This window comes from Megachile rotundata, chromosome 9 (assembly GCF_050947335.1).
Source record: "Megachile rotundata isolate GNS110a chromosome 9, iyMegRotu1, whole genome shotgun sequence".
In the NCBI taxonomy this organism is placed as follows: domain Eukaryota; kingdom Metazoa; phylum Arthropoda; class Insecta; order Hymenoptera; family Megachilidae; genus Megachile; species Megachile rotundata.
In genome coordinates, this window is record NC_134991.1 from 13,020,074 (window position 1) to 13,039,836 (window position 19,763).

The 19,763-nt window shown below is 36.2% G+C and overlaps 1 protein-coding gene and 1 long non-coding RNA gene across 8 annotated transcripts in view; one reads left to right on the forward strand and one right to left on the reverse strand.

Moving 5' to 3' along the window:
- The window catches only part of tei (irregular chiasm C-roughest protein teiresias), a 429,576-nt gene that overhangs the window by 20,953 nt on the left and 388,860 nt on the right, over positions 1-19,763 (forward strand). The window lies entirely within an intron of this gene.
- Positions 18,105-19,763, reverse strand: part of LOC143265137 (uncharacterized) — a 594,179-nt gene continuing 592,520 nt past the window's right edge. The window contains exons 5-6 of one of the 2 annotated variants that reach the window (XR_013039317.1): positions 18,541-18,788; positions 18,105-18,440 (exon numbers count right to left, since the gene is read on the reverse strand). This is a non-coding gene — a long non-coding RNA (uncharacterized LOC143265137). Of the gene's footprint in view, positions 18,789-19,763 lie in introns of both variants that reach the window. The other variant, XR_013039318.1, reaches the window with a different exon arrangement.

Sequence of the window (19,763 nt, forward strand, 5' to 3'; positions counted from 1 at the left end):
GTTCTTTTTTTATGGGAGCTTTAATGTGGTTTATGTGCTTTTTGAGGATGGTTTGGTAAAATGTTTGTGGTAAAATGTGGGGTGAGATGAGTCTATTAAAGATGAGTTTATTAGTCAATGTTTAACAATGAGTAATTAACAATGAACATGTATCATTGAACATTAGACTTCAACATCCAATGTTCAACACCCAACTTCAATGTCCAACATTCAGCTTCTAACGTTCAATATTTAATGTTCAACATCCAACGTTCAACACCCAACGTTCAACACCCAACTTCAATATCCAACATTCAGCTTTCAACGTTCAATATTTAATGTTCAACATCCAACGTTCAACACCCAACTTCAATATCCAACATTCAGCTTCTAACGTTCAATATTTAATGTTCAACATCCAACGTTCAACACTCAACTTCAATATCCAACATTCAGCTTTCAACGTTCAATATCTAATGTTCAACCTCAAACGTTCAACATCAAACGTTCAACATCCAATGTTCGACATCAAACGTTCAACATCAAACGTTCAACCTCAAACGTTCAACATCAAACGTTCAACATCAAATGTTCAACATCCAACGTTCAATATCCAACGTTCAACATCCAACGTTCAACGTCCACCGTTAAACATCCAAAGTTTAACATCCAAAGTTCAACGTCCTACATTAAATATTTGACATTGAACACTGAACACTGAACATTAAACATTGAACATGGAACACAGAACATTGATTGTCAAGCTAAACATGAATTACAAGTATTAATTATTATCAACATTAAATCCTACCTTATGTGGAAATAAATTTATGAAGGCACCTTCAAAATGAACTGATTTGAACAATTAATATGAGCTTGAACAATTAGTATGCATAATTATCATAATATCAGTATTATACTGATTTCTCGTAGTCAGCAAAACAAATAGAATGTTAATAAAAATAACACAATCTTAATTCTATCAATGAAAGTTTTCAAAAATATAAAAGTTTGTACAAGTTTATATAAAATGTTCAAGAGGTAATATAGATTTAGTAAGAGATCTATTCTTTGCTACATAAACAATGTAGACGCTGAAATGGGAGTAAACTGACACACGTGTGCCAATGCTGCATGTCATTAATATGAATTGAACCGTGATCTCGTTTGACGTGAAAATTAATATTATCATTGAAGATGGATAGCTCGAGATTCATCGTATATTCAAATTACCGGCATATTATACTTGCAGTGAGTTGAGCAGGCGAGGCAGCACCGGAAACCTGTTAACGCCATCATTTTCATAATCGTCAAACGATAGTCGTAAGCTAATATTCATTCGTTTCTTTCATGGCTTTGTTCCATGAACAAGTTAACGAGAAAAAGAAGGATGGTTATGTTATGATCTTTTAAGACAGATGAACCTTGTTATTAATTAGCGTTTATTTTATTAGCTACTTGTGGGTGTAAGTAGATAGGGTGGGCAGAAGGACCAGTTAGCTTCACTCGAAATCTTTTTGTTGGAGGAAGTATTTTATTATATTTTTTATTTTGATTATATTTTTCTTTCTGTCAGATGCAAGACTTCAGCTCGTTTATGTAAAATTGTCACTGTGATTTTTAAAGAAATATTGCCATAGTTATTTCATGTTGTGATACGTTCAGTATTAGATATTTTAATATTGAACTACACACATGATTCAATGCTACGTTAACATAAAATGTTAGAATTATTATCAAGTTAAAATTATTTTAACATTTTATGTTTGGGAAGATGTAGGATGTTTTACATGTTTTTTTAATGCGTCATTTAAGTTCAAAAAATTCTAGCTAGTTTTTGTTCAAAATATTAAATGTTAGAATTATTATCTTAATATTTTATGTACGAGAAAATTGAAGTGTTTGCTACATTTTGTACATGAACAGTGATAAAGCATAGCAACCGAATTTACCGTGCAATACGGGTGACAAAACAAGATTATCCGCCTAACCTAGAAAATATCCTATTATTTTTCGATAAGTCTGTTATCAGAGCGCCCTTATTGCTTTCTTTAACACCGAATTACAGGGAGCCGCGATCGTATTTAGAGAAAGGGGAGGGACAAGGAAAAAAGCTTGGAAAAAAAGAGCAAAGCGAAAATCCGTAATTACGACAAATCACTTGGCCGACCAGAGAATTCTCCATTTCCGTGGGACAATATTACCCGCCATTGCGTCCGCAAAACGAGAAGTTCCCACTTGTTTGTACAGTTTTCCTGCAAATTACGGGAACAATTTCTATACCGAGCGTAACAAAAACCGCGGGGGGAAAAAGCGGCAAAAAACATACGAAAACTATAAACTATCTCGGGCAGAACTTTATAACCGTTTATAATTAATATTTTCACCTATAAATACGTATTCCCGTTTAGCCTCCCGCGAACGTATGCGTACGCGGTATTACGGCGAAACAAATTAATTCTGAACTTTCGGTCGAACGAATAAACGTGTGCCGAGGCTACGAAAACTCGGACCGTACATTGTGCACTTATATTGAGGTAGAAAATGAAACGAAAAAAAAAGAGAGAGGCGAAAAAAAAAAATGTTCAATCAATTAAAAGTAGAAATTTGTTTCGATCTCCCGATTTTCATCGACGATTAATCGGATAAACGTAATTCGGTCACGAGATTGTAATTCTCAGATACATGCTCGAAACAAAAACCGGGAGGTATTTAAATAAAAAATCAGCCACGAATCCCATTTGTTCGATGCGCTTTGTTTCGTTCCCGCTGTTATTTCACTCCGACGAACGATAAATCAACAGCTGATTAAATTTGCAGCTCCGCTGAAGAATGAAAGGGGATATCGATCGAAAAAGTTTCATTACTTGGCCGACCATTAATTCGGAACACACGCATTAAAATTGCATTAGCAACAGAAACGGTGTTACAGAGTTCTCATAACTCGTGCAACAGTCGGCTAAGGGGGATGCAAAACGGGTCTCATCTTCGCGATCTTGTGTATGAGAGAAATTTTCTTTCTCTCGAACTCGTGTATACGGAATATTTATTTATGGTAGATGAGTTGTAGCGGAGGTTTAGAGTTGCGGAGATTGGGACGGTGGGGGCTTGGAGGATGTAGAGATTTGGAGAGTATACAGGGGGATTCATAGTTAGCGGATAGGGGAATTTAGGGATATGGAGATTTGGGGTGTATGGAAACTTCAACATGGAGATTTGGGGTGTACAGATATTTCAACGTGCAGATTTCAGAAGTGTAGAAATTTGGGAATGGGCAGATTTGAGAGATGTAGAAAGTTGGGGGTGTGGAATTTTGGGGATGTGGAAATTTGGGAACGTGGAAATTTGGGAACGTGGACATTTGGAAACGTGGACATTTGGAAACGTGGAAATTTGGGAACGTGGAAATTTGGGGATGTGGAAATTTGAGAACGTGGAAATTTGGGGATGTGGAAATTTGGGAACGTGGAAATTTGGGGATGTGGAAATTTGGGGATGTGGAAATTTGGGGACGTGGAAATTTGGGAACGTGGAAATTTGGGGATGTGGAAATTTGGGAACGTGGAAATTTGGGGATGTGGAAATTTGGAAACGTGGAAATTTGAGAACGTGGAATTTTGGGAATGTGGAATTTTGGGAACGTGGAAATTTGGGGATGTGAAAATTTGGGAACGTGGAAATTTTGGAACGTGGAAACTTGAATACATGGAAATTTGAGAACGTGGAAATTTGGGAACGTGGAAATTTGGGGATGTGGAAATTTGGAAACGTGGAAATTTGGGAACGTGGAAATTTGGAGATGTGGAAATTTGGGAACGTGGAAATTTGGGGATGTGGAAATTTGGAAACGTGGAAATTTGAGAACGTGGAATTTTAGGAATGTGGAATTTTGGGAACGTGGAAATTTTGGAACGTGGAAACTTGAATACATGGAAATTTGAGAACGTGGAAATTTGAGAACGTGGAAATTTGGGAATGTGGGAATTCCCACATTCGAATTTCCGCAAGTTGCGAAGTTCCAAAGTCAATAGACGAAGAGTAGAAAGAGTCTAACACATTTTTCCTGCACGTCCTTCTTGAGAGTATTGGCAATAGTACACAGGGAAGGTAATCAGACAGGCACTTTAGAAATTCCGTTTGTTCAGAATAAGCAGGTAGATTCGATTTGTAAGGGCGAGGGTGGACGAGCAAGAGGTAGAACGTACGATAGTTTAACGGGGTTGATTAGTTCATCAATCAACGACGGAGTGTTTACTCCTTCGGCGTCCGATCAATTACTGACTGATCCACGGCGTCGGGTCGTAGGGGATGGACGTCGCTCAACGTTGTTTCGTACAACCATGGTGCTTCGTAATTTTGAAGCGTCACCAGGTCATTGATGGATCGTCCTCGCTAACTTTCTTTGTGCTCTGCTCTTCTCTTTCGCTGCGACTATCTATCTATATCTACAGTTAATCGTGCAAGTGCATCTTAAGAAATTAGTTTGTCGAACAGTGCTGGACGTTCGATAAAACTCTCCTTTGTTTCGTTAGGTAATCTGAAATTCTATCGATTTGAAAAATTGCAGTGGACAGTTTGACTTTCAACAATTTAAGGGATAATAAAAAAAGACACTTTGCTAAAAATTCAGCTGTTTTGATGAACATTTTTATCAAATTTCTGTAAATATATCTTCAACTCTTCTGATAGCTGTAAGTTCAATATTGAAACTGCCTGTTCTGTGTCAAAGAACAGTACTTGATATAGTACCTGAATTTATTGTAATTAAAAAATGTAACGTTAACATTGCAGAAATGTGACTGTGATGATAAATTAAATGTGATAACAATATTTATAATATTATAATATTTAAACGTGATAAAAGTATTTGTTGTTGATCGGAAAATATACATAAGATACATAAAGAAGTTCTGAAAGGTTCGAAGATTTGTAAGAAACCGTGATAAGTTTATAAATGGTGTGAGGAGAAACGAATTAAAACCCATGAAAGTTGACTACTGGTTAGATCTACTAGGCTTATGTAGTTGTCTGGATGTGCCTTGTCTTCTTCGAAATCTTCTCACGTTTCCATTATTCTAAGTCCAACGGGAAACTTTGAACTTCGCGTGGCTGGGTGGATTTTCGCTGTGCTGAGCCGCGAGGGAGAAAAGGTGAAAGAAAAAAGCAACGTGTCGGGTCGAATGCGCTCCTCTTAAAGAAACATTCTTTAGAGGGGTTAAAAATTGAAAAGAAACGGAAAATGCCGTTGTTCAACTTCTTCTTGTATAAATTGTAATTTATGGATTGTATTAATATTTTTTAACATTGCAAATATTGAAGTGTGAATATTGTGAATGTACAAGCTTGCAATTTTTCGAATGTAACTTTGCAATTTTATAAATATGTAACTTTGCAATTTTGTAAATATGCAACTTTGTAATTTTAAAACTTTGCAATTTTGTAAATATGTAACTTTGTAATTTGTTAACATTCAAGCTTTGCAAAAAGCACTTATGATATAAATAATTTAAGAACGATAAATATTTGACAATATATTGGTTCGCCAAGTAAACAAAGTCTATCTGAAACTATGAAGATCAGAAGTAGAATTATTCTATGGCGTCTGCAGTCAGTTTTTCATCGAATTTTTGTGTCTCGTAGGAAAACGACGCGAATGTATATAACGGAAAATTTAAATTAATTTCCGTGAAGACGGAAGCGAGTACAATTAACCGCCACGACCGAAGAAAAGACACGAGACATTCTTGCGCGTTATTACTGTGCCCTGCGAAGTCTGCCAGTTCTTATTGTCGGATCTCGTAATTCTTTCACGAACGTTGAAAATGTTTTCAGTAAACTGTCCAATATGGAGAATTTGTAATATAGTAACAAATAGATAAGGGTCATAAAGTTTGGAATTAGCTTGACTGACGTTACGAGTTAGACGAGTAAAAATATGACAAGGAGTTAGGTTAGGTTCGAGTACATGTAATCACTTAATTATGAGGTTGTTTTTATAAAAGAAGAGTGTTATATGAATGAAGTTGAAGTTGAAGTATTTGAAGACGTTTTGAGTGAAATATTTTATAGATTGATATAAATATTAAAAGAAGTGAGAATCAAAGATGGCCGGGGTTGAAGTGTGCTTTGTCCGAGAAAGATGTCTCATTGATTCATTGAGTAAAACGAATTAAATTTCGAAATTATGTATGTTATTTATTAAATATTATACAAGAAAGAGTCCTTAATATTTTCCCTCGCACTAACATAAATAAACAGAAGATATTTTTTCTTTACATAATTAAAAAATGTACTCAGAGAAATACACCACAGTCGAATAAAGTAGTAAATGGTAAATTTCGAACTAAAAAAGCGCTCCATATTAGACAACTTTTCTCCAATAAACACTCGAGTTGAAATCGTTGATTTGAATCGAGGTGAAACCACACAGAGAGCAAACAATCAGTTGCATCAAAGTAAAAATTAATGAAAAGCTCGCATTCCTCCCAAACCAAGCAGTGCATTCATTTATTCGGTGTAAAAACAATCTTACGGTCCAGAAACCGTAAACAAATTATACGAGCATTTCCATGATACTCGTTTTATTCGTATTAAAAAAAAAAAGAAATCGAACAATAACATCTCGTTGTGATGGAGTTTTAATATTTATCGAAACGAGGAACCAACTCCGCCTGCATTATCCCAAGTAGCATTAAAAATAAATTAATATCCAGATGGATGATAACTGATACTGAAGTAACGGCACTGTTTAATTAATATCATCGATATCGGATTCTGGTACAGCCTGCGTAAAATTAGCGTAAACAACGGAGGAATCTTTGCAGATTTTGTAGGAATTGGGTGAAAAATATAATTCTTTAATATCTTGGTTTCTGTGGTTGCAAATTTTTAGGTTACTCAATTTTTACTTTTTTAATTTTCTGTATTTCCTAATTCTATGTTCCTCAGTTTGTAGACTTTTAGATTTCTATATTTTCAAATTTCTACATCCCCAAATTTCTACATTACCAAATTTCGACGTTTCCAAATTTCCACACCCCCAAATTTCCACATTCCCAAATTTCCACGTTTCCAGATTTCCACATCCCCAAATTTCCACATCCCCAAATTTCCACATCCCCAAATTCCCACACCCCCAAATTTCAATTCGGAAATTGGAAGTTTGGAACTTGCAATTGTGCAAGCTGGAGATTCTGGAAGATTGGGGGTTGGTTGGAATTTTGTAATTTTGGAAGTTTGCAATTTGGTGAATGCACAACTTTGTAATTTTGTGAATGCACAATGTTGCAATTTTGCAAATGTACAATTTTGCAGATTTTGTAAATGTACAACTTTTGAAATTAAAAGAATGTAGCAATAACAGGTGAAATATGTTAATATATTTATGTATGTACAGCATTACAATAATATTAATATTTATAAGCATTGCAAATATCGAAGCATGAATATTGATCTTTGGATAGAATTTATATTTGGGTCACGATAGCTGTAATAAAATTGCGATCATATTTTCCAAATTGAATTTTTCAGATTGAATTTAGATTGCTGCAGACATTTTTCGAGGTCTAATATTTGAGCTAGAAATGCTGCTATCGATAAAGCTATCGAAAAATGTCGATATGTGGATGTATCGATAGTATCTTTAATATATCTTTAAGGCGAATAGAAGGAAAGATTGATGTAGTATAGCAAATCTTTATATTGTGGAATTTCCAATTTTCCTAATTTTGCAATTTTTATGTTTTTGAGGGTGGAAGGGTTAAAATTTTCAATTTGGTAAATTTTGAAAATTTTTAAATTTTTAAATGATTAAAGATGCAAATTTCTAAGTTCAATATTCTCAAATTTTCATGTACTCAAATTCACAAATTTCTAAATTCCCAAATTTTCACATTTTCAAATTTCCAAATTTCCAAATTCCCAAATTCCCAAATTCCCAAATTCCCAAATTCCCAAATTCCCAAATTCCCAAATTCCCAAATTCCCAAATTTCCAAATTTCCAAATCCCAAAATTCCCAAATTCCCAAATTCCCAAATTTCCAAATTTCCAAATCCCAAAATTCCCAAATTCCCAAATTCCTAAATTCCCAAATTTCCAAATCCCCGAATTCCCGAATCCCCAAATTCCCAAATTCCCAAATTCCCAAATTCCCAAATTCCCAAATTCCCAAATTCCCAAATTCCCAAATTCCCAAATTCCCAAATTCCCAAATTCCCAAATTCCCAAATTTCCAAATCCCCAAATTCCCAAATTCCCAAATTTCCAAATCCCCAAATTTCCAAATTTCCAAATCCCCGAATTCCCGAATCCCCGAATTCCCTAATTCCCAAATTCCCAAATTCCCCAAATTCTCCAAATTCTCCAAATTCTCTAAATTCTCCAAATTCCCCAAATTCTCAAATACTCAAATCCCCAAATCCCTAAATTCCCCAAATCCCAAAATTCCATTACCCATAAATTCCCATATTCCCAACCTAAACACCCCTCTAAATCCCTCAATCCTCAAATTGGCAAACATGAATTTAAAAATGTGCATTCAATACAGCACACATTGCAATCTAATTCACTCAGCTCGCGTGAAGTATATCCCATATTATCGATAATCGGTAAATCTCCGTAAGGTATCGATAAGATATCGATAATCGATAGCCACACCTCCAATTTCGACAGTATTAACTCCCAGGTTAGAACCAACCAAAAAAGTAGAATTCCCGTTAATTCTCTTCGTTCAACGCTTTTATTTACGTTCAAACGTTTCAAGAACGAGTTTCATTCTTTTTCGCTGCTATTTTACCGTGAAAATTCCGTGTAGGTTAGCTCGGCTCATACATTCGGTTAGCACGGATAGAAGAAATCGCGATTTGTATCCGTGGAAAGCATCGGTATCGCGATTGGTCGAGTATCTACATGGCTGGCGAATAAATCTGTCTCATATGCGAGTAATGGTGACCGTAGAATTTCATCTCGAGGATCGAGCGTGTATGTCGTCCGTTGAATAGCGTATACCGGAAGTTTCACTGCTATTTTTTTGCATCTAACTCGTTCCTTTTTTTTTCATCGTCCTTTTATTGACGCGATCCTTTCTCTCTCTCCATCTTTCGGCCGTTCTGAAGTTCGCGTTACGTCCTGTCGCTTCCATCGCGGAAATGCTTCGCTCCTCTCCTCTGTAATTGCATTTGCCGCAGAACTTTTTCCCTTGAGATTATATTTTTATGCAGGTCGCTTGAAATTTCGACACGTTCCTACGGCATTTGTTCTCTTAGTCGGGAAACGAGTGCTTGAAACACTGCGCTGGAACAACTTCCCTGCTTTATAATGAAACTCGAGGGCGCATGTTGGCGTAGATCAAGGATGAGCAACCCTTTTTTATGCTCAGGCTGGCTGCTACTCGAAAACAATTTACTAATTCATTTTATTAATTCGAACTTATTACTATGTCTTATTTACTCAAATTTATTAGTTCATTTACTAATTCAGATTTTTTATTTAATTTAGTAATTCAATAATTATTAGGTACAAAATTTATTTTTATCGTTGAGTTCGTGCACGTTCATGTTTTATTTACTCAAATTTATTAGTTCGTTTACTAATTCAGATTTTTTAGTCAATTTAATAATTCAATAATTATTTGGTACAAAATTTATTTTTATCGTTGAGTTCATGCACGTTCATGTTTTATTTACTCAAATTTATTAGTTCATTTACTAATTCAGATTTTTTATTTCATTTAATAATTTAATAATTATTAGGTACAAAATTTATTTTTATCGTTCAGTTCATGCATGTTCACGTCTTATTTACTCAAATTTATTAGTTCATTTATTAATTCAGATTTTTTAGTCAATTTAATAATTCAATAATTATTAGGTACAAAATTTATTTTTATCGTGGAGTTCATGCACCAAAAATTAAAAATAAAAATCTTATAGGAACTCATTTAAGTAATGTACATAAAAAGTATTTATGTACATAATGTGCATAAATAATTATAATATTATACTTACATATATAATCATAGAATATACTCTTGTTAACAACAAATTATTTTATTATATTTAACCACAAATTCAAGTTTTATTAAACCATGATTATTTTCCGATTTTCTGAAACATAGAAAATTATAAATTATAAAACGCGTTGTATTAAATTCAGTACACATTCTATTTAAGCTACCTTCACCGATCTTAACGCTATCATCGATATATTATTAAGGAAGATGTTGCTAAGATATCTGATCGATAAAATATTTCTAATTCGAATATTTATGGATACAGCAAGTAACAGCTGTTGTCTTATTATTCTTCCATGATATCGTTTCTACTGCATTATAACGCGATTTTGAATCGTGAATTTTGCGGAAAGGTCGATAAAGTGAATCAACAGTTTCATTCGTGTGGATTCGGTGGTACCAGGTTAGAATTTGGTAATTCCATCGAACGTCGCTTATTTCAAGCAGAATGTTTGCTCGCGCGATCGCCTCGCCGGAATTCAGAATCGAACGCAGGCAATTATTATGTAAGCTAGGTACCGACATTTCGTAGACACGGGCCTCGATTTGCATCGAATCGCGATAAGTTTTACCGCGAACACGAGAACTCGCCTTCAAATTGTATTACCCCGAAACTGCTCGGAATATTTTCACCAAGGTACATATCAATTTTGGCTGCTAGGTAATTTTGTTTCCCTTCTTTCACGAAAAATGCACTTTGCTCACATTTTTCATACTAGGTCAAATTCAAGTCAACTCAAGATTCAAACCCGTTTTCATTTGAATTAATTTTTAACTTATATTATCATTGATACTCCATTTACACTCCTCAATTTCTGTTACCTTCATTTACAAAATACATCAAAAAGGTGGTTCTCAGTAAAATTGTAACAGTGTGTGGTATGTGACAAATACATTTTTCATTTATTATAAATAGTAATTAAATGAAAATTCAACCATTTATCTGAATCATTCATGAGATTCAAGAGAAATGTTATGTCGAGTGCAGCTCGAGTGCAAAGGGTTAAAGTATATAAGTTTTTCGACAGTGAAAAGAATTTGCAGGAAAAGATGTCTATGGACTCCTGTCTTTATAACTCGATGTCCTTGTTTCCTCGCGACAGGGTCGATTCTATCATAGGAGGCAATGAATACGCGACGTAAGCACGGAAATATCCGAAATCTGGATGGAAATATAAGGAACGGACGATACACGGAGACGCACGTCCGTCGGAACGAATGGCCGGCGATATCTCAGGGCTCCCGCTCCTTATTTTCAAAATACTTTATTTTGCGCAGCAGATTGTACCTATAGAAATAAATCCGCCCAGTTGAGCAGATAGTTGCTGCGATAACTCACAGCGTTCTCCGCCCTGCCTCCGCAGTCGATCCCACACCAAGCCGCGTGGAATCCGCACCGACCCGCACCCTCTGTTGTCGACCCCTAGTTGCCGATCTTCCCGTATAACCACCCCTTACCAACCCCTTCAGCAGCCAACACTGCCACAGCCAAGCTTATTCTCTGCAGTTCAAACTCCTCTTCTGACTCCCTCCACTCGCAGTGGATGCTCGACCTTTTCTTCCGACCGTCGAACCAACTTACCCTCTCTCGCGTTTCCTTCCTTCCATCGGTACGCCGTTCAGTTTTCTTGTTTCCTTCGCTATTTGCCAATATTTTTCGCCCCCTCACCCGACTGCGATTGCAGAGACAGATTTGTAAAATTGCTGATATTTTTCCTTCGGTCGCGTCCGAGAGATCGCGAGACTCTGATCGCGCACCCTTTGTTCCGCTTATCCACGCATTTCTCCTAAGCGGCAGAGAAATATATCGATCGTTACGTGTCAATCGTTTATTGCCCTTCGCATCCTGCTTTATTCCCCGTGCTTTATGACACCGGCGGCGGATTGTGCTCTTGGATTTAAAATCGAGAAAAGTCGTTTTTAACCCCTTGCACTGTGACTTATTTGTCAGGTGCGTCAGAACTGATTAATTACAACTACAATATTAAATTAGACAAACAAATTTGAAATGTTGGGTCAATATAATGCAATCGTTGACTATGCAAATTATAATTGAACTCTAAATTGAAGCGTATTAAAAATTCGAGTAAAATTGAAGTACAAGTGCGTCAGACTCGTAAAAATAGTGCAAAGGGAACTTCAGAGTTTTTAAGCTTCACCTTGTACATCCATAATATCGAAACCGTAATAAACACTGTAATAATTTCGAAATTTTCAACTATTTCGGAGGACTACCTAGTTTAGTACCGAGTTTATGATCTCACCGTGGCAAGGTAAGGTCATCCACGTCATTATAAACGTCAAGATGTCCCACATTCAGCAGCTTGCTGGGCACACGATGCGACCGTAACGGAGAAACACGCATCGTGCTTCGGGTTTTCGATATCCAATTCACTTTGATCGTGCGCTTCTCTCCGATGGGAATACCTTGAAGCATCGATAGAAAGACATGAATTTAAGGTCCTTCGTTTCAGGACTACGTATCTTTTCGAATGGCTACGTTCGAAGTTCGGTCGAGTTTGACCACGGATTGTTTCCACGTTGGAGCATAGTGTACATTGGTGGAGGCAAGCAATTTGTTCACTGTATTTTGCTATCCTGTTTTCGATCGAGATTGTTCATACGCAAACTGGAAACAAAAAATAAAGTTTAGTTTACTCTGCGCTGCACTATATTTTTTTTTGCAAAAACGATGTTTATTCTTGGCGGTGAAATCTTGGAATTTTGAGATTTTGCAATTAAAAAATTTTGGGATTCTTGAGAAGGGGAAACATTTTTAAAAATTCTCTGAAGAAAGTCTTTTTTCTTTTTTTTTTTTCTTAGTCAATGTTCAGTTTTCTTGCTATTGGTCCATCATATTTATTGCTTTTAATTTTTGCTGAATTTTTCTAAACTTACTATGCTCATACATTATGCTCATACATTATATACAACACCACAGATTTAATAAAAAAAATATTTATCTAAAAAATTGTATTAATCTGTCATTTCAAACGCAAAGATTTACCAGAAACTGTATAACCAAGGCTGTACTCCGTTTTCTATACAAAAGCCATCTTTTGTCTGCTAAACAAAGTGTTCTAAACAGCTCGTTTCCATCGTCATTGAAAACTAGATCAAAACCCGTACGAATTCTCCGAAATCAAGTTAACATTCTAACGATAGGAAGTTGGTTGCTCATTTGCCGAGCAAATTGAAGCACGACGAGAGCATATGTAGAACGCGAAGCACGTATTTCTCAAATTCCCCGGATTATGGGCGGAAGTGCGTTTGGTCTTAGGTGGAAAACGCTTCGGGGATGTATAGAACCTGGTCTTTCGTGTTCGTAGTCTTGCGGGGTGTCGAAGACTGCTGCTGTGACGAAAGTCGACACGGGGGGAAATATAAGGAGATGTAGAAAGAGAAATACAGACAGAGAGACATAGAGAGAGAAACGTAGAGAAGGAGACGTACAGAGAGAGACATAGAAAGAAAGACAGAGAGACAGACATAGAAAGAGAGACAGACAGAAAGACATAGAAAGAGAAATATAGAGAAGGAGTCATACAGGAGAGACATAGACAGAAAGATAGAGAGACAGACATAGAAAGAGAGACACAGACAGAAACATATAGAAAGAGAAATATAGAAAAGGAGTCATACAGGAGAGACATAGACAGAAAGATAGAGAGACAGACATAGAAAGAGAGATACAGACAGAAAGACATAGAAAGAGAGACGGACAGAAAGACATAGAAAGAGAAGCATAGAGAAGGAGTCATACAGGAGAGACATAGACAGAAAGATAGAGAGACAGACATAGAAAGAGAGATACAGACAGAAACGTATAGAAAGAGATACAGACAGAAATACATAGAAAGAGAGACACAGACAGAAAGACACAGAAAGAGAGACACAGACAGAAAGACACAGAAGAGAGATACAAACAAAAAGACAGAGAAAGAGATGCAGACAGAAAGACACAGAAAGAGAGATACAAACAAAAAGACAGAGAGATACACAGAAGTAGCGACAGTCAGAAAAGACAAAAAGACAGAGACACGGAAAGAGAGACAGTCAGACAGAAAGAGAGAGGAACACGACCACAGTAAGTGAAAAGGAGAGAGCAGAGGAGATGCAGCGAGAGAAGGATGAATCTAAATTCAAATGAGAAGCGACGTACCAACACGCCAAAGCCAATCTCAGTCGATGTTATAGCTTTCCTTACCACCCTTCTGAGAGTTGGATGGTTCCATGAGATCTTGAAGCTACGTTCGACTCGGTGTCAAGGTAACGGTACGTCAATGTCAGAACATCCGGCCACGACTAACTGATCCTCTTTCGGGGATCATAAGAGCTATCGGCCTGCCTAATACCCTGAAGATATTTGAATTTGTTAAGCTCACTATTGGATCCTGCATTCTAAGCTACTGTAAATTACAATCGAGTTTCGGTTAAGGTTTTGCCTCGGACGGTTTTGGGAATTTCTGTTTGGGTGAACAGTTGGGTCCATGACTTGGGTTTCATGGTCGATTGTGAGGATTCATGGGTGTATTTATTTGTTTGGTTATTTGCGGTTGGGAGTGGGACATTTGGGGGTTAGGTAGAGATGGGAATTTGGAAATTTGAGGATTTGGGGATTTAGGGATTTGGGAATTACAGGATTTGGGATCTTTATTTTATCTTGGGGTCTGGAATTTGGAGATTTACGGATTTGAGAATTTAGAGATTGGAAATTGGATACTCAGGGATTCTTCAAGAATTTTCAAACTGAATGATTTCTGAATTTGAAAATTTAGAAATTTGTCACTTTAGGAATTTTTTAATTTTTGACTTCATTAAGAATGAAGTTAAGGAACCTAAATTACATCATTAATTTTATCTTCACAGTAAAGCATATATATTTTATATATCAAAATATTTTACAATCAGTAAAGTTTGCAAAAAGCACACGTAACTCGAAGGCGGTCACGATTTACGTAGCAAAAGTAGAAATTCGCGTTGAAAACTCGATCCAACTGGAAGTTTCGCATTTCATGGCTGGCATGGAATTGGAGCGTCGAAGGGTTAACTGAAAAAATCTGTCAAGTATATAATGCGTTGCACGCGCCGTGGGAAACTTTTTTTTTCCTGTTCGTCCGAAGAAAAACGTGGAAACTCTTTCGAAGGAATAACAGTGGTAACAGATAGCGAGGCGACTGCAGTTTTCCGTCGACACGGAACGGCTGTTACTCCCGAGTTGTTCCTCTTTGACGAAATCTGTGCCTTAGTTTTTATCGATCTGCGCGTATTCTTTTGAAATTCGAAGTTGAAGTGCAACCGAGCCTCTCTGTTACTTTAACCTAGTAAACTTCACATATTTCTTCTTAGTTGTGCGAAATAGCAGAATAAACACGATTTGAGGTTAGTTTTTAATGGCGTCCGCCATTTTGAGTGACGCGAAAATTTAATTTCTGATTTCGTCAGATCTTTAATTTCGATAAACAATTTTATTAGATAAGGTACCAGAAATAAACGAGTCAAATAATTGAACAGTCCAAAATAAATTAATACTCGACACAGAATAAATACGATTACTTTTGAGGTTAGTTTTTAATGGCGTCCGCCATGTTTGACGCACGATTTTAATTTCTGATTTCGTCAAATCTTTAACTTCGATAAATAATTTTATTAAATAAGGTACCAGAAATAAACGAGTCAAAATAATCGAACAGTCCAAAATAAATTAATATTCGACACAGAATAAACACGATTACTTTTGAGGTTAGTTTTTAATAAATTCCGCCATGTTTGAGTGACGCACGATTTTAATTGCTGATTTCGTCAAATTTTTAACTCTGATAAATTTTATTAAATAAGGTACCAGTCAAAATAATCGAACAGTCCAAAATAAATTAATATTCGTTAGGACTTTTACGAATTTTACGAGAGCCCAAAACTGGGCCAATTGGCAATGTGCGTTATAAATTAGAAAAGTGTAACCTTTTAAAACATTATTTAAATAAAGTTTATATTTGGAGAAGTCATTGACATTTAAATGTTTTAAATAAATAACACCGACCTTTTCCAATAAATAACGAAATATTTACACTGATAAATCCATGTTCACAAAAATTTCGTTAAATAATTTTGTCGACTTTAAACATGAGTTCTGATCTAGATATATCCTTGTATATTTATACAAAACATTTCCACGGATAAATTCACAATTTCATAACACAAAATTGACAAACAGTATTTCGTTAAATAATTCGTTGAACTTCAACGTTATATTTTGATGGAACAGACGGAGGAAAAATGCGTTGAACATTTTTTCAAGTACTATATATTGAAGTTTCATCGGTATCAGAGGGAGAGCACTTGGTTAACATCCCTTGTGAATTGCACGGTTCACAGTATTTAAAACGAAGAGCAACAATTTTCAATGGTACCGTTAATGAAGCCTCGCGTGAAGCGATTCGCCGATAAAAAATTTTCGATTTCTTTTCCGCTTAGCCAGTCGGGATGCGCGTCCATATGAGGGCTTGAAACGCGCATGGAACTGGAAACGGTAATTTCCTCTTTCGTTTTACGCTTCAACATTTCCCGGCTATGACAGCGTTTTAAATCGATCGACGATTCATGCATCCTCTCGTGTCGGAGTACCACCCAATCGTTCGTTCGAGATTTCGTATCTTTGAAAGAGAAAAAAAAAAAATATAAAAATCCTAGGCATCCATTAAGCCCGATGCAAGTGCAAATAATTCATCCAGCTTTTTTCGCATTGTTGTTAAAGTACATGCCAGTGACATATTTTCTTTTGATAAAATTCGCAAGAATTTTGTTGCAATTTATTAGGACGGAATTTTGTTGCAATTTATTAGGGATTTTACAAGCTCTAGGCCGATTTTACACCCTGTGAATGGGGTTTAATCGGAATAGATTAATCTCGATTATGACGAGGGCTGAATAGCTGATTAGCATTTATAGAACTAGAGTGTTAATTTCGGATTATAATTGCATTTACTGGAATTAATTCATTATGTAATATGAAATATTTATATCGGGGCTTCGAAGCCTTTGAATCGATATTGAAGGGTTGATATTTCATAACTATTTGTTTCGTTGCATTGCACTCAGTTACAGAGTTTAAATACAAAATTCAGTCTTCAGAATTTCAGAACTTCTCATGACTGACACTTTGCATCCTACACTCGAACAGTTCAGAATTTGTATGACTGAGTTTAGAAACTTAGGACATTGGTATTTTTATCGATAAAAGAACATAAGTGTATTCGAAGGTCCTCGCAAGGTTTCGTCGATTCATTGTGCGTGTGATATGCAGGTTCGAATGGACCGGAACTCCGTCAGCTACCACGGCTGAATTTTTCTATCTTCCGTCCGGCCTTTGTCCACGATTTTCGCATCGCAAGGCTATTATAAACCGACGGGGACCAGGGGCAGCGGGTTGAAACCGGGTCCGCCGCAAACGGATAAAATACGGCTGCACCGACATGGCGCAGGAAGTGGCCCTTCCACCCCCGGAAAATGGGCTGCGCGTGGATTTCTAAATTCAACGAGAACCGACGTTCAAAACGTCCCTTCTATCTCGCCCTTCGTTACATTCTTTTTTTCTTTCTCTGTCTTGTGTCTACTCTTACAGGCTGTTTCACGAGAACGATATGGCCGTCATTTATTATACAAAATGGCGGAGAGATACTTTGTTTCGTTTAAGTGATTTTTCAGATAATTTTTTAAGTAGTTACTCAAGTAATTTATTAAGTAATTTTGCGGATAATTTATCAAACAATTTCTTGAATAATTTTTCAGTATTCCTTCAAAGCAAATATTAATTAGTTTGAAATCTTGGAACCTTGAGTAGTTGCTGTTGCCGTAGTGTTTGTCATTTGAACAGAACAAATCATCCCTTTGTCTCAAATCATCTCTATCTTTAGCAGTTAATGATAGTTTTGTTAAAAGAATCAGTGATATATTCTATGGAGGGTAGTTAGTTGGTTGTGAAGGGGATGATTCTATATTAAAAAATAATGAAGACAATGTTCATATATGTGGCTACTGCTTGTTGAATAAAAAAGAAAGTAAAACACACACAGGTTGATACATTTATTAATTTATGTCAAACAAAGAGAATCGACAATTACATTCATTCATAAAATCCAATTGTTAACGACAAAAATTCTTTGTTACGAACAGAGAATTTAATTTAATTTGTTCGTGAAAAATTTTTAACAAAGATTTCCAAAAATTTTCTAGACGAATTTCCTCGAAAAGCTTCAAACAAATGTTCTTTGCAATTAATCTTTTCATGCATACATTTTGTATTGTACCAATTACTGATCTCCCTGTATATTTTCCGTCTTGTTCCACCGCTCCTCTGCCTATCTAGCTTCTCCCATTTCTTCACCCGTTACGCGGGTTGTCCGTCTTTTTCCGTCGCTCTTTGTTCCCTGATCCGCACGAGATACGTCGGTCTGCGAAAGGGGAAAAATATTATGCCGAGGCCCATCCGGTCATGCGTTTATTCGTCGCGACCCAGCCAAATCCGTTCGTCGGAAAAAAGAGGATAGGTACACTTATTCTCGCCGACTGGAAACATAAAGTCTGATAGTCGATTTTTTCCACGCTGTCGAGCTTCCGTGTCTACGTGTACCAGGCCGGATATATTTTTTTAGAACGTTTCTATTATTTGGGTCGAGCCATAGGGAGCAGAGTTGCTTTCCAACGATGTTTTCGCCTATTGTTCGATCGCGACGTGTACGTTTCGCCGAAAGGGAGTAATTGGCTCTTTATTTGCGAAATCGCTGCCTGGAGGGTTGAACCTGGTCAACGAACAGAAACAAATTCATGCTCGATTCATATACTGGCTTTGGTCAGTTTGAGACTTTTTAATTAATTAAGGTGCTTGTTATTTTGGAAAAATGCAGCAGATTTTTTATGGTAAAGATGTGTGATCAATTGTATACCGTGTTTAAATTAAACATCTATTAAATAATAGTTTAAACACAGAAAGTTTGCATGATGATTCAGAAAGTTTACTTTTGAGACTTTAGTTTGAACTTCGTGGAATATTTGTAAAAAGTTTGATGATGATTTGTAAGTTTCATTTAAAAGATTTTATATTCCTCGTTGACATCGATTGTCACGCACGAACTGTGAAATACCCTGGCGCTTGTGATGTTATAAAATCACTGGTGATTGCAGACTTTCCACCCTTTCGCATTCGTCAACACGGTTGGTGACTCTGTGAAATTGTCGGGAATTTCCAGCATAACGTATGTAAATGTTTAATCAGTGCTGAATAAATCAGGAGGAAATGCGTTGTGTGTGTGAGCTACGACGGTCAAATAAGTTTGAACGATTGATAGATCAAATATTGAAATATATTTTGAGCTGCACTCTTAAAATGAAGAGATTTTTCAATTTCTCGATGAAATTGAGAAACCTTGCAAATCTTCATTTTAATCCATTTCTCTTGACTATCTAACTGTAGTCATTTTTCTCATTTAATATCAATTGAAAGGAAGTTATTACTCGCTGGTAAATTGGCTTCATTATAATCGACGCGGCCACTGCGTCGTGATTGCGAATAATTGAATTACGTTAACTTGCGCTCTATTTCGAGTTGAGTGTTTACTCGTTAGCATTTTATATAGCAGCAACTATAAAAGTTCTAACGCACCTCAAGAAAACGCAATATTTCCACAGATTTTATAATTGAGCTGTTACAAATAACAGCTTGTAGAATTTATAAAACACGATATTTATACGCGGATATTGCCAGGAATTTTTCTGCT